This window comes from Gymnogyps californianus, chromosome 12, assembly GCF_018139145.2.
Source record: "Gymnogyps californianus isolate 813 chromosome 12, ASM1813914v2, whole genome shotgun sequence".
In the NCBI taxonomy this organism is placed as follows: Eukaryota; Metazoa; Chordata; class Aves; order Accipitriformes; family Cathartidae; genus Gymnogyps; species Gymnogyps californianus.
The window spans coordinates 17,542,658-17,556,511 of NC_059482.1; the positions used below are offsets into that span (position 1 = coordinate 17,542,658).

General features: G+C 40.2%; 1 long non-coding RNA gene across 1 annotated transcript in view; it reads right to left on the reverse strand.

Annotated features, from left to right (window-relative positions):
• Positions 1-10,925, reverse strand: part of LOC127021086 (uncharacterized) — a 54,040-nt gene extending 43,115 nt beyond the window's left edge. Inside the window, exon 1 of the long non-coding RNA XR_007767159.1 lies at positions 10,707-10,925. This is a non-coding gene — a long non-coding RNA (uncharacterized LOC127021086). The remainder of the gene's footprint in view (positions 1-10,706) is intronic.
• Between the last annotated feature and the right edge of the window lie 2,929 nt (positions 10,926-13,854).

The following is a 13,854-nucleotide window of genomic DNA, read 5'->3' on the forward strand; positions in this document are numbered from 1 at the left end:
AGTCAGCAGAGGAGACTGCAAAATGTTTTGCTGATGATACTCCATCTCCTCTATATTAAGCCTGGTTTCTACCATCTGATTGCTTTCATGTTGTCTGACAGATAAACCTGAATGAATATTAACTCTCGCTCACTCATTCAGGATAAGATAGCAGCCATTTGCCAGATGAAGCATGTAAAGCATGCAAAGGCAAGAACAGCCCTTTCACCATCTCTTAACAAGGTCTTCTACAATCCACTGCAGCTCCTGAAGCATACTGTGATGTTTCTTTCTGCCTGTACCTGGATCAGAGACTCCAGCCAGGTTTCCCTAACAAATAAACCCCATAATGACTTTAAAAAAAAAAAAAAAAAAGAAACAAATAAAAAAACCCACAACAAAACCAACATATGTCACCTGGGGACTTTCTCCATAGGCCTGCACCTGGAGCTAGCCCCAGGGCACATGTACACAGCTTGGGAGTGGATCAAGGCAGTACTAACCTGCCTTCTAAAGCATCTGCTCTCTTCCTATTTTTTTCCTGCGGACAAATGAATGAAAACACTTTTCACGTGTCATAGCAACCCAGGAACCAGATATCTGAGAGATCTAAGTCTTTGTAACAAGCTGAGATCCACACTGAAACATTTGCTTGCTGCTGCCTCAGAAGTACAAGCATTGTCCTGTTTATGGTGCAAAGCTACATCTGGCAGTCATTTCTAGCAAAGCAGTGCTCTCTGTTCAGCACCCCAGCAAAACACTAAAACTGAAGATCTCCAGGGAAAGATCCATTTACTCAGATTAACATATTATTTACTCATCCTTGTTTTTTTCCTGTTTTTCCCCCCCACCAAAAACCTACAGTTGCATGTAATGCCTCTTTACGCTTTTATGATTTAATGCCTTGTTACCAGAGCAATTAGATATCAAACAGAAAATATGAAGCAAATAAAAGTACAACAGTCACATGTTACAAGTGTTAATGACATTTTCCACAAAATAAAATTACATGCTATTTGGCTACCTTAACTTCTGACACATAGCCTCAACCTAAATAAAGTTTTCATGGAAGTTCAGAACACGTTATCACACTAGATTTCACAAACCCTTTCTCTTTATTAAAGAGGCATGATTAAGGGATAAGTACATTATTCAGAAGACTTCAGGTTTTCAAGTCTGATACAGATTTGGCTTTTGAGGAAAGGAGATCTGATTTCAGCTGATACAGGTTAGAGTCAATTCCCCGATTTGAGTGGGCTTTGGATTGAGTCACCCTCTTCTGCACCAGAGGAAAATAAGACTTTCGGTTTCTCAAGAGAGCAATGTCTCTCAACTGATAGGATCAGGTAATACCCGAATAAATATATTGGTACTTTTGTCAAAAGGAACACCACAAATAAGACCAAAGATCTTGTCCTGGTTTCGGCTAGGACAGAGTTAATTTTCTTCCTAGTAGCTGGTATAGTGCTGTGTTTTGGATTTAGTAGGAAAAGAATGTTGATAACACACTGATGGTTTTAGTTGTTGCTAAGTAGTGTTTATACTAAGTCAAGGATTTTTCAGCTTCTCATGCCCAGCCAGCAAGAAGGCTGGAGGGGCACAAGAAGCTGGGAGGGGACACCGCCAGGACAGCTGACCCAGACTGGCCAAAGAGCTATTTCATACCATATGACATCATGCCCAGTATATAAACTGGGGCAGCTGGCTGGGAGGGGCAGATCACAGCTCGGGAAGTAACTGGGCATCGGTCAATGAGTGGTGAGCAATTGCATTGTGCACCACTTGCTTTGTATAGTTTAATTCTTTTAGTATTACTATTGTCATATTATTATTATCATTATCATTGTTTTTCATTCCTTTCTGTCCTATTAAACTGTCTTTATCTCAACTCACAAGGTTGTTTTTTTTCCTGATTCTCTCCCCCATCCCAGGGGTGGGGGGGCAGTGAGCGAGCGGCTGCGTGGTGCTTAGCTGCCGGCTGGGGTTAAACCACGACAGATCTACTGGGCTATACACAGTAGAACAAAGGAATCAGTACCCCAAAAGAGTTCATGGTAAAAAGCATATAAGGAAAGAAAGCTTAGTTTCCTACAGTCCACAAATGGGAAGCTAAAGTACAGAAATTTGGGGGGGGGGGGGCAGCTCTCTTCATAAGTTCTTAACCTTGAGACCTTAACAACATGCTCTGAACTCAGTTGCTTACGTTATTACGTGCCTTTCTGCAAGTTTTGTGCACAAACACATCCTCAAGAAAAATCTTCAGTTATTTTTATTGATCATTTGTATTACTGATATTTAATGATTTTACATTTCATTGTGATAGAGGATCACCTGAGCCTGATAGTGACAGAAATACCTAATGGCATCAGAAATGACCATTCTGATATAGTCTGGCCTGTTTACAAGTAGCCCCCTTAGAAATCATTTAGAACATTATTCTGAAAAGTAAGCTGACCACACTTCCTTGCAAAAAAAAAAATCACAGTGATGTGAAGTTAGAGGTGTGATAGGTTAAACTGTGATATTTTCATTCTGTGTGCCCTACAACAAATATTAAGAATCATTTCAAAACATAAAATAAGTTCTGAGATACTGTATCTTTTTCAATGTCTATAGGGAATATACCTATGATAAATCTAACTGGATTTTACCACAGCTCCTCACAGCAAGTGTGAAACCACTTTCACCAGTAATAAAAAAAGTACACTTTACAAAGACAGCTTAACTATGAACATATCGGCCAGTATAACATCTGAAATTAAATGTGTCATTGTAGATTGAGTCATTTTATATCTCCACTTAGGTGTTAAAAAACAGCACACACAAACACACAACTGTGGCAACCGAAGGGGGGGCAGTGGGCAGAGAGAAGCAGCAACACACTCCGAATAAGCCACAATGATTCAGAAACAAAACCTGACCTCTCCATTCACCTCTCCGTGGCATCAGGAAAAAAGGTGGGTTGGGACAGGTTAAGAGGACTTTTTCATCTTTAGGCATCCGAGAATATTTGAAAAGTGTTTTGTCATCTGGAAGCATTATAAAAACACACGTAGAAAAACATAATAGCAGCAGATCTTTGTTATCTGTTAAGCATATATTTCCATTATGATTTTTAATTAAACATCAGAGAAATGAAATTGCTGGCTAGGAAGCAGAGTCAGGAAAGTATGGCTTTGACACAGACTTTCTGAACAATGTTTGACGAGTCCCTTAACCTTTCTCAGTCTCAATTTACCTATCCATGAAGTGGGGCCAGTGACATTTAGCTGTGTAACAGGAGTGGCTTATTTGATATTCATTAAAGACTCCAAGATCTGTGAACGGTAGATGTTAAAGTGTTACAAGGTTCTACGATTTCTCAACACCTTCAAGTCCTCCTCTTACTGAAAAAGATGACCAAAAAAACCACCAAGCAGCTATTGCTGTAGCTCCTAAGTAAAAGGAGCAGTGTAGTTCTTAGGATGATGTAAGCTCTACAGGACATCAGTACAAAGACACTGATGAAGAAGCCCCCTTCTATTTCCACCCCACTTTTCAGGGCGCATTAAGTTTTCTTCAGATAATTCCACAAGGCATTTTGCTTACTCACTAGACCAACATGGTTCAGTAGACAAATGTAGTTTGTCATTTCTGCAGGACTCTTGTTTATATCCTTCAGAAAAAATTGTTCTAGTCATCATTGGTGCAAGTTATTTATTCCTCTACCTTTTTGACTTTCAGTTTACAGGATGAACTACTAGACTCCTAGGAATGAAGATTAAAGCCCTCTTAACTCCCCAGGAATTCAAAGCAAGGACTGGTTCCCATACACGTATACCCTTTAACACTGTGAGCACCTCACAATGACAACTACATTTACCTCATAATCAAGAAATATCAGTATTAAATTCTAAAAATATCCCTTACGAGCACATCAGTGTGCAGGATCTGCACTCTGGACCACAGAAAAATAATTATATGATAGAACTGAAAACCGAGAACTGTGTTGCCTGAAGTGGCTGGTTCTCAACCAGAGAGCATTCTTCCTCTCAGTGCCCCATCTTGCTCTGATTATTTTACATTTTACTCATCCTGCTCTCTAGCTGCTCCTGCTTCAGGTACTTATGAAGCCTGTCCTGGTGAGACAATTATGCATTCTATAGTCAGCTGTTTTTTCTTGATTTGCTGAGACACTTGATGTTGTGCAGTTGAAGACTCCCTTATAACAGGGTCTGGGCACATTCAAAGGTAGCCTGGAAGAGCACCCATTTCCTCAGAGATCCCTTGGGATTTTCACCTGGAGCATTATATACCTCAGTTTGAATAATGCCTTCCTATTTGGCTCTTTTCCAGTATTCGGTTCTAAATCTTTCGTTTTTTAAAAACAAACTAGACCAAACTATATAAGTCATTTTCACTTTTTGCAGTCCTCTCTGGTGGACTTCTACAATTCTTCCCATGATCTCTGCACCACTTGGGCACGAAGGCTGGGAGGAAGGCTTGCCGAAATCTACACACCTTTAGAGACCACAGTGTAGCTTTTGAGGTTAATGGGGTCACCACTAAAGAATCCATCAGCCTCATTTTCCACTCACTTATGTTGGGACAAAGCAAGGGTAGCCCCACTAAATTCACTTAGTACCAGTGTTTGCTGTCAACTAATTGTTTTGTTCTGGAAGAAATAAAGCTGTTCATTCAGCAAATATTCACTGGAGAAAAGGAATACAGTCTTATTCTACTGAGTTAGATGGAAATCAAAATCTAAAGCAACATAGTTCAGTTTAGTTCAGCTGTTATAGCTAAATACATTTATACCACAAATTTTTATTTATTTTTTTTAATAACCACAAACAGTCTGGACCTCTGTTCTGTCACAAGAGTTTGGTTCCCCATTGTATTCATAGAATATTCCTAGAATCAGCACAAGATCTGCTCAAACATCACCATAGCTCTTAGAAAACTGCTGTCACCGGTGTACCCAAGCAGCATATGCATTTTTCATGTTACGCAGAAACGCATGCCTTCATAGAAGAGATCAACATGCAGCCCAAAGTGTTAAGACGACTCAGGGAACAACACTTGAGCAGATCAAGATGCATTCCAATTTTTCTTTCTCTCTTTCAACCTTCCTTACCCCAAGACACATACTCCAGATATATATGTAATGCAGAGCAGTTAATACAGACTGAGATTGACATGGCAGTTATCTAAACGGATACTGAGATTCCAGGATACCTATTGCACTCCAGCTGATAGGAACTTCAGAAGCTCTGAGTCAAAACTGACTTCACAAAACCACAACAGCACATTTCACCTTTGCCAACAGACATTGTGTAAGCTAGTTTATAGTACTGTGCCAAGTGCGTATCATCCAGACTTTTCTGTTTCAGCTGAAAGAAAACCCACTATCTGATAAGCTAACATGATGAATGTTCCAAGGACTGCACAAATAAGTAGAAAACCCAAGAGTTTCTGAACTAAACTTCCCTGTTTTTTAAATTCTCCCCAAGTTAAAATACATTTTGCAAGTCCTACTAATGTGTCTATACATACACATTATCCTGCCTATTATGAATCCCCTGAAAATACCGAATATTCAGAACATCAGAGTTCTATTTTAGTCAATGTTAAATGCCAGCAAGAAAAAACTGCCAGAAAGAAACAAAAAAAACCAATATTGCACAAACTTATTTGTAAGACACAATCTTAAAAAATGGTATTATAAAGACAGCTTTTCAAACATTCACTAACTTTCATAAAAAAGTATTTTGACTTCAAAACCCATACAATATGGGAATGAGACCTTGTATCATCTATTCATTTGTCCTCATTTTTCCAGCAATAAAAGAACGTAAGACTCTATTGTCATAAATACTGTATAGATATATTGACACTACAAAGCACACAAACAACTCTGGAATCCTGTGTGCTTTGCTCATGGAAGGACAATAGAGCCTACTATCACTCACTCATTTGAAGAGCAATGAAAAGTATAAACTGATGTAATTTTTTTTTTTAATTCATACTTTTGATATAAAACTATTTTAAGATCTCCTGAGCACCCTCTCCTCTGCCTTCCTTTGGACGATTCTACAAAGCATGTACAATTCGAGCATCGTTATTTCTACAGTCACATTCTTTTGACAAAGGAAAAAGTCTCTGTGACAAAATAGACAAGTCGCTTCTTGGTAAAATGAGTGATATGTTAAATAGATCAAGGAGTGCACCAAGTCAAATTCTAATCTCCCTTTCGTGCATTTCAGACAACGTTTGAAAATCAAATTCAGTTTCTCTACGTCATGGCCTTCTTGAACCTTAGTAATTACAGTACCTCTAAAAGCAATGAAGGGTGAACCACAAAAGATCTGTAGCTACAGCTCTGTTCAGATAAGCATTAAAATTTGAAATTTCTAGTCAGCAATTCTCAACTCCTAGAGAATTTCTAGTTGGCTAGAAGTACTGTGATACATAGCCTTTCTGTCAGCATTTTAAGTATTTTATGCTTTCGTGCTAAGTTGAGAAGTGGATGATGCTTTTTACCCAAAATTAGAAAAAGAGAGATTGAACTAGGGTTTTATAAATTACAAGAAAAAAAAAAAATGTGCTCGGCAGAATATGATCTTATCCTCGTTACAAAAAAAAGAGAAGGCCACTCCATTGGGCTTCCATCTATTTGAACCAGCTCACCGAGGCCTACTTTAAATTTTGAGATACACCATGTTCCTTCATCAGCCTGGACTGACAAGTAAAACCAAGCACAGACTCTTAGAACTGACACTGTCTGTAAGACTTTCACACAAGGAAAAAAAAAAGAAAAGGAGTAAGCCACAGCTACAGCTTGGATAAGAACAAAGACTTAGACAAACACATAGAAAAATAAGAAAGGAACAATGACTGAGAGAAAAAATTTACCATGTACTCATAAGAATACTACATGCAATTTTGCAAGCCATATAGCGTAGTTCAGAAAACTCAAAGACTTTATTCTGCGGGGGAAATCATCATGGTTATAGACTTAGGAGAAAGTAAGGCTCGTAAACTGGTTAAGACCATTTCTTTCTAAATCAGAAAGAGAAAGAAAAGCAAGTGCAAAACAAGAAACCAGTATCCAATAGATTAAGTAGTAAGCATACAAAGCTTCCCAAAAGCAGACAGAAAATCTGCTAAGTTTTTTCATATGCTTATTGAATTGAAAGTCAGTATAACACAGCCTAGAAATAAAAGCATGGGGACCAATATAAATTTATAGCGAAAGACTTGTGTTCACAGTGAAACGTGACATTTTTAGATCAAATGCCACCTATCCCCAAAACGTGCTTAGGGATCATCTCAGGCTCTTCCTTTTTACTCTCTTCCTAGAACTCACTAGTGCCAGTTAAAGAGCTTAGAGACTTTAATTTATCTTACTTTTTCAAGTGCCTTTTGTAATCAGTCTCAACAATGTAAAATGGGTGTATGCAAAGTGCTATCTTTCTAACTTCATAGTAATTGATATCTAGTTTGCACTAGTGTAAGAACTAATGTGATTCAGAAAAATAGTGATTCATCCTTGTGACCTTCTCATAGTCACTCAGAGAAAACCTGAAGCTTGTGCTTACAAACAAGTAATTTATTTTGTCTCAAGTGGACCAAATTCTGATTTCCTTAGAAGTGGTCAGGATTTTTCTTCCTCCAGGACAGCAGGACTCTTAGATGGAAGACTGCTATTCATATCCATCCCAGATAAAAAAAAAAAAAAAAAAAGATAATTTCTTTCATGCATCTTTTAACATAACAACATAAAAAGAAATCACTAAATGTAAAACTAAGGCTTTAACTCCTCTAGGCTTTCTTCTTCAGAGATGCAGACCTCCATCACTGTAAAGGCAAATTATGTTCTCCATCACTCCTTACTGAGTGGTTCTTCAGCAGGCTGAATGGATAAGCTCATCTGAGAGGGAGAATCCAATCCTCTCTTTAGCAGATTTCCTGAAGTACCAAGATGAGAAATACTATGTGACAAAAGATTGCATACTACTCTAGACTGATCTGGTTTGAGTTTTATGAATCATAATACATTATGATTGATTTTTCTGACCAGTGTGAGCTCAATAAGTTATAGAAAATTAGCAGAGCACTAGAACAACTTCAAATATTGCACCAGGAAGAGAAGAGTCTTTTCTGTGTCAGCCATCAGCAGGTGCAAGAACTCCACTCATTAACTTCCATTAAAACAACAGAAGTGAAGAAGTGTTGAAGAAATTACTTGCTCTACTTCATTAACTAAGCTACAAGATAAAACTAAACTCTAAGTCACCTGTTTTTACCTCCAGGTGAAATACTTTGATAGATTAGGAGTTAAGTATGTCTTCTATTGCATGTCTAATATACACCACAGGTTTTCCTGGCATCTTGTTCACTTCACAATCTCGTTAGCATACACCTGGAACCTGCTTAGCATTATAGTATTCCCAACATAGCAATTAATATTTGACATATTTTGATGTGATGTACAAAAGCTTCTGCCACTTTGGAGCCTGTCTGTCAGCCTCCCCTGCTATTGTCCAAATCCCATAATCTGAGTTAATGGAAGGATTTCTTTTCCCTATGTTGAATCAGGTTTTCAGCAACTGATCTGCTGAAGTATCCTTAAATTTTACAAAAAAAAAAAAAAAACAACCCACAAAACCCCAAACCCCAAACAAAAAAAAACCAACAAAACCAAACCCAATTCTAAATGCTGTACTCTCAACCAATGAAAGGTTTTGTTCAAAATACCATGTCACAGAAATACATATCATCAGAAAGAAAATGCCTTCTGAACTACAAACAGCATTATATTAGCTTGATAATGAAATATCAGAGGACAGGTTGATCACACACCAGCTTTGTCACACATTCTAAAAACACTCAATTCAACACTTCACTGCTGGAACTTCTGCCAAATTTGTCATGCCATTGAACAATTATTTATCTAAAGTCATGAACAAATAGACAAACCTGAAAGTTCTTTTGAGAAATACAGTTCTACTGATAAACAGCATTAATAGTATTAGTCACACCAGTCAACAGTGTTGACATATAATACTGTAATAGCAAGAAATAAAAACCCTTAAATTCAAAGATAGAGAATTTAGGAATATAGTACAGAGGCTTAGAAGTTAAGCATATCACCGCTCAAAACACATTTAAAGGTTTGGGTAATTAAAAAAAAAAAAAACAACACCCAGAAGCGGCTAAAAGAACCCAAACCCCAAACATCAGCAATCCAGCTAAATAGAAGGGGAAGAGTTCAGCTGTGTACAATAACTGTTGCATATCTACACTCTCCTACAAGGTCTCCATCACCACAAATAGTGCAGGCTCATGATTGGTTTTTTTTTTGTCATAGGATCAGAGCTCTGTTCCTATGGCTACAAAGAAGTTTGGAATAATCTTGGGTCATTAAGTATTCTTTGTGCAGTTGATGACATTTGGAAAAGAAGGAAGGCTGACTGAAAGTTTTTAATGGGGAAGTGGCTATGCTAAAGGAAGACCTCCGTATGGAAACCATGAAGTGAACTATCAAAATAAGGAAGTCGTACATCACAGCACCAATGAGCTCATCAGCAACATTCTCTCACAAATTATTTCAGGCCAGGTGTAATGTCCCACACAGCAAGAATTATTGCCAGATAGTAAATCTCAAGTTTCACAAAAAATCTGAAGGCAGAGTTGTTGGGTTTTTTTGGGTGGAGTTTGTTGGGTTTTGGATTTGGGAGGTGTGTTCCATGTGGTCGTGTCCCCTCCATGCATTTTTTACAGTCTTGAATTTTGGGAATCTTAACAGTCTATATTAAATGTCAGGCAAGTAAAGCCAGAGGGTATGAATGTCAAGTTGGTAACTTGTTACTAATTTCTGAAACAAAAATCCACAGAGCTATTGAATGTCTGCATCACCATTTAGAACAAACTTCAGACATTTGCCAGTTTCCTGCATCAAAGACTTCAGAAGATGACTGGATATTATCCTCACCTTAACTGTTAGGAATCTTATTGGTAACTTCAAGACCATAGAAACTAACCACTTGGCACACCACTGGTGGAAACACAGGCAAGAAAGAACATCATCCTTCCTTATCTCTACACCTCTGAAGAGAAAACGAAAAGTGAACTTGAAACCAAAGATGATGTTATTACAGTCATGTGGATAACAAAGTCACCGTAGGTGATAATTCATCCCTAGATGCAACTTACATCATCATAGCAAACAGCATAGTTGCTAGAGATTTCCTGGGAAATGATAAAGGTATCCACAAACACTTGAGAAAAAAAGACAATCAAGGCTCCAAGTGCATTTTAAAAACCTCCAAATTCTCAAAGGAAAAAAAGCCAACAAAAAAAACCACCCCCAAAAACTTTCCTGATATTAAACATTTCAGACTTCAATTAGTTTTATTACACTTAACAATCATTAAAATACTACACTTTTTTTTCCTTCAAAGAGCGATTCAAAAAATACCCATCTCTAGATGTGCATCATCTCAGGCAAAACATGTAAAAGTCCACAAACTCTATTGCAGATCAAGCCATAGTTATTTTTAGATAACATACCACACAACATCAGAATGCAGAACTCATTGTACATAATTGAGAAAACAGAAACTAAAAAGAAAAAAAAAATTAAGTTATAACCACACTTAAACCAGCTACCAATTAACATTTGTTTCTAATATTTCATATATAGGCTTATATATTATAGAAATTCAAGAGTTTCTAAAAGTTACCTGTATCTTTCCTCCACACCTCTGTTGATGCACTAAAAGGCTGGAAGAATAGGAAACTCAGTCCTGATGAGGTACTCCAATACTGCAATAACTTGTACAGCAGACACTTGCACACAGGCCAACTCTTCAACAAGTATAAATCCATTGATGCTAGGCTTGCGAAGTCTCTCACAAGGACTCTGCCGGGAAGACCACACTACAGCTTCTACAGGAAATTGCAGCACGGTGGGAAATCACTACTTCTTTGATCAGCTGGCAAAAAAACCCCACCACCAAACTGCATGTGTCCCACATCACCTGGAAGACTGCAGTACTCAGCACTAACAGCCTGACTGGCTCAGTCATCATTACAGATTCTGCCCTTAATAACATACACCTGCAAGGGGAAAGGAGAGCAGGGAGCAGAGTAGATCTGATGCAGCTGTGGTCAACTCTTCAGCTGGTGGTTCCATGCAGTAGTCACCTCTGGTTTAGTGTCTGATCATCAGTCTCACATGATTCAAATTCCTGAAATTGGCTAAGATCACACAGCCAAATTTTTTTCCAAGGCCTTATTCCAATAGACCTTTATTCCAATAGATCTTTATTCCAGGATCAGCTGATCAAATGGCTCTAACATGCTGAATCAGATCCAGTCTGCAGCATAAAGCCCAAAAGCTGCCATGAACACCTCACTGCTCACTGTGGGGGCTTCAAACAAGCAAGAGCCTGAGCTTATAGATGAAATGTGCACTGCAAAATGAGTCAACAGCAAAGTCACTAACAATGAATATGGAACCATATTCCTAATTTCCTTCTGTGATATAACTAAATGTTGCCATCAAACCCTAATTTAGTTGGGAAACAAAAGTTACACTACGGTAGATGCTCCTCACAGTAGTAACAACTTCTTCTCTACCCCCTGCAAAATAAGCCCAGTTTCCAAACCCATGCTAAGCTGAACCTTTCGAGCTGCAGTAAGGCAACGGTGTCTAAGACACAATTAAAAGCTTTTTAACCTTTTATTGCTTGTTTTTGTCCAAGTCCTTGTCAATTAAGCACCAGTATTGAGGGCTGGAAGAAAGATTTAATGAAACACGGTCAATTACTTTCTTCTTTCTTTGAATATGTTCAATATACAAAATGTGGAAAAACACTCTTTGAAATTAACCTATTCCCCTGCAATGAAATGTTAGGTTACATCTAACAAATGACCCTTTTCTCCTAAGAAAGTAATCAATATTCATGTTTTTCTTCCCTGCCCTCTGCAACTACTGACAGAAACCCATTTTATATAAAACTGAAGAAACAGATATTTACTTAGAAATCCCTAATTCACGCACTTCATTTCTCCCTCGCCACCATAGTAACTCTTCCCCCCGCGCTACCTCAACTGCTTATCTAAGTCAAGGTAAACATGTCCAGTCTTTTCTGAGGCAAAAGGGGGAACACGTGCCGGTCACGGGCAGCTCCACGCGCTCCTGTCACCCTCAGGCTTCAGGGTTCGCTCTCCTGCCCCATCCTCAAATTAACAGTTCGGCTCTGTGCGGAGAGGGGAGCACACGAAACACCTTCGCACATGGCACAAATGCCAGCTCTTTGATTCTCCCGTTTACATCCCTGGCAACCACTTTGCACTGATGCAGAACAAACGAGCAAAGAAGGATCACTTGTGAACCGTGGCCAGCTGAAGATGGCGGGGGGGGGGGTGTCGGTGCGTTTGGTTAGAGCCCGGTGCCGCCGCCCCGTCTCTGTGAGGAGCGCTCGCACTCCAGCTCGGGATTCGGGGACAAATCCCGCCCGAAACCTCCACGCGGGGCGAGCCGGGGCTGGGGGCACACGGCTGTGGGCGGGCGATCGGCAGCAGGTGGCAGGGCGGCCGCTCCCGCGGGCTCCCTCTGCCGCTCACCCGAAACACGCCCCTCGCCGCCCGCCCGCCCCGGCGGCGAGGCGGGACACCGCTCCGCCCGTGCGCGCACCGAGCCGCCGGAGGGTGTGGGAGGGCGCCGCGTCCTCCCCACGGACACCGCAGCCCGGTGACGGCTGGGCCCTGACAGACCCCTGGCGGGTGCCAGGGCCTGGCACGCTCCCGCTCAGCGCCCTCCCCAGCACAGGGCGCCGGCCCTGTGGTGGGGCTGACCCGCTGTACTTCCCCAGCACCAGCTGACAGGACACAGGCCCTGCAGCGGGGCTCGCCCTGCTGCCGTGGGTCCCTCCCGCGTCGGCCAGGGCCTGCCCACGCTGAGGTAGACAGCGTCCACCAGCTGGTGGGTGCTTCATTTTGTGGTGCTGCCTGCGGCCTCACGCTCGTCCGCTGTCAACCTGAGTCCAGCAGCCTCTGAGGGTATTTTGCCCCGCTACAAAATACCAGAGAAGAACACAAAATCGGAGCAGCCCCATAGCTTTTAAAAAAAAAAAAAAAAAAACAACCACCTTTTTCTCTCAGCGTGGGGTGTGCACAGCGTGGCAGGCACAGCCCAAATGCTGGGCCTTACTTTGGAAAACCAGGTAGTGTTATTCCTAGTTACTGACTGGATTTATCTTCTTTTCAGTCAGCCAGGCTGAACAGCGTGCTCAGCGTGCTGAGGTTTATCAAGTTAGCTATTGTAGCTGGACACTTTCCATTCTCTCCATTAAGTCCATTTACATAAGAGTGTATTAACATATTTCCAGACATGCTGAGCACAAGTGTCCAGCTCTTTTGCTGATTTCCATCCAATGTTTTTATATAGTTTGCCTGCAAACCCCAGCTGGAGAGGCCTGTCTGTTTTTATTAAAATTCACATGTATCTCAATGGAAATGACTGCACAACCAGCACACCTCTGAGGATCTCCTACAGCAAACCACAGAGCACGGAGAAGGGTTTTTTTCTCTTGCCATTTATAACTTGTTGCAGTAAGCTTCTGTTTAGATGCTACCCACCTGAACATCACTGTTTGGAAAGCCTTAGTTTTTGTAGTTGCTCCAGACTGCTTAACCCACAACAAAAATACAAATACACATCTAGTAGTTTACTTTAGCACAATCACATGTTTTACCATCACTGACATATCTTTGACTACTGGAAGTGAAATTGCCATAAAAAGGTGAATAGTAATAACATGCAATTTTTGTTTAACATCTGTACAAAATAACAGCAACAGTAATACGCAATGAACTCAGGGCTTT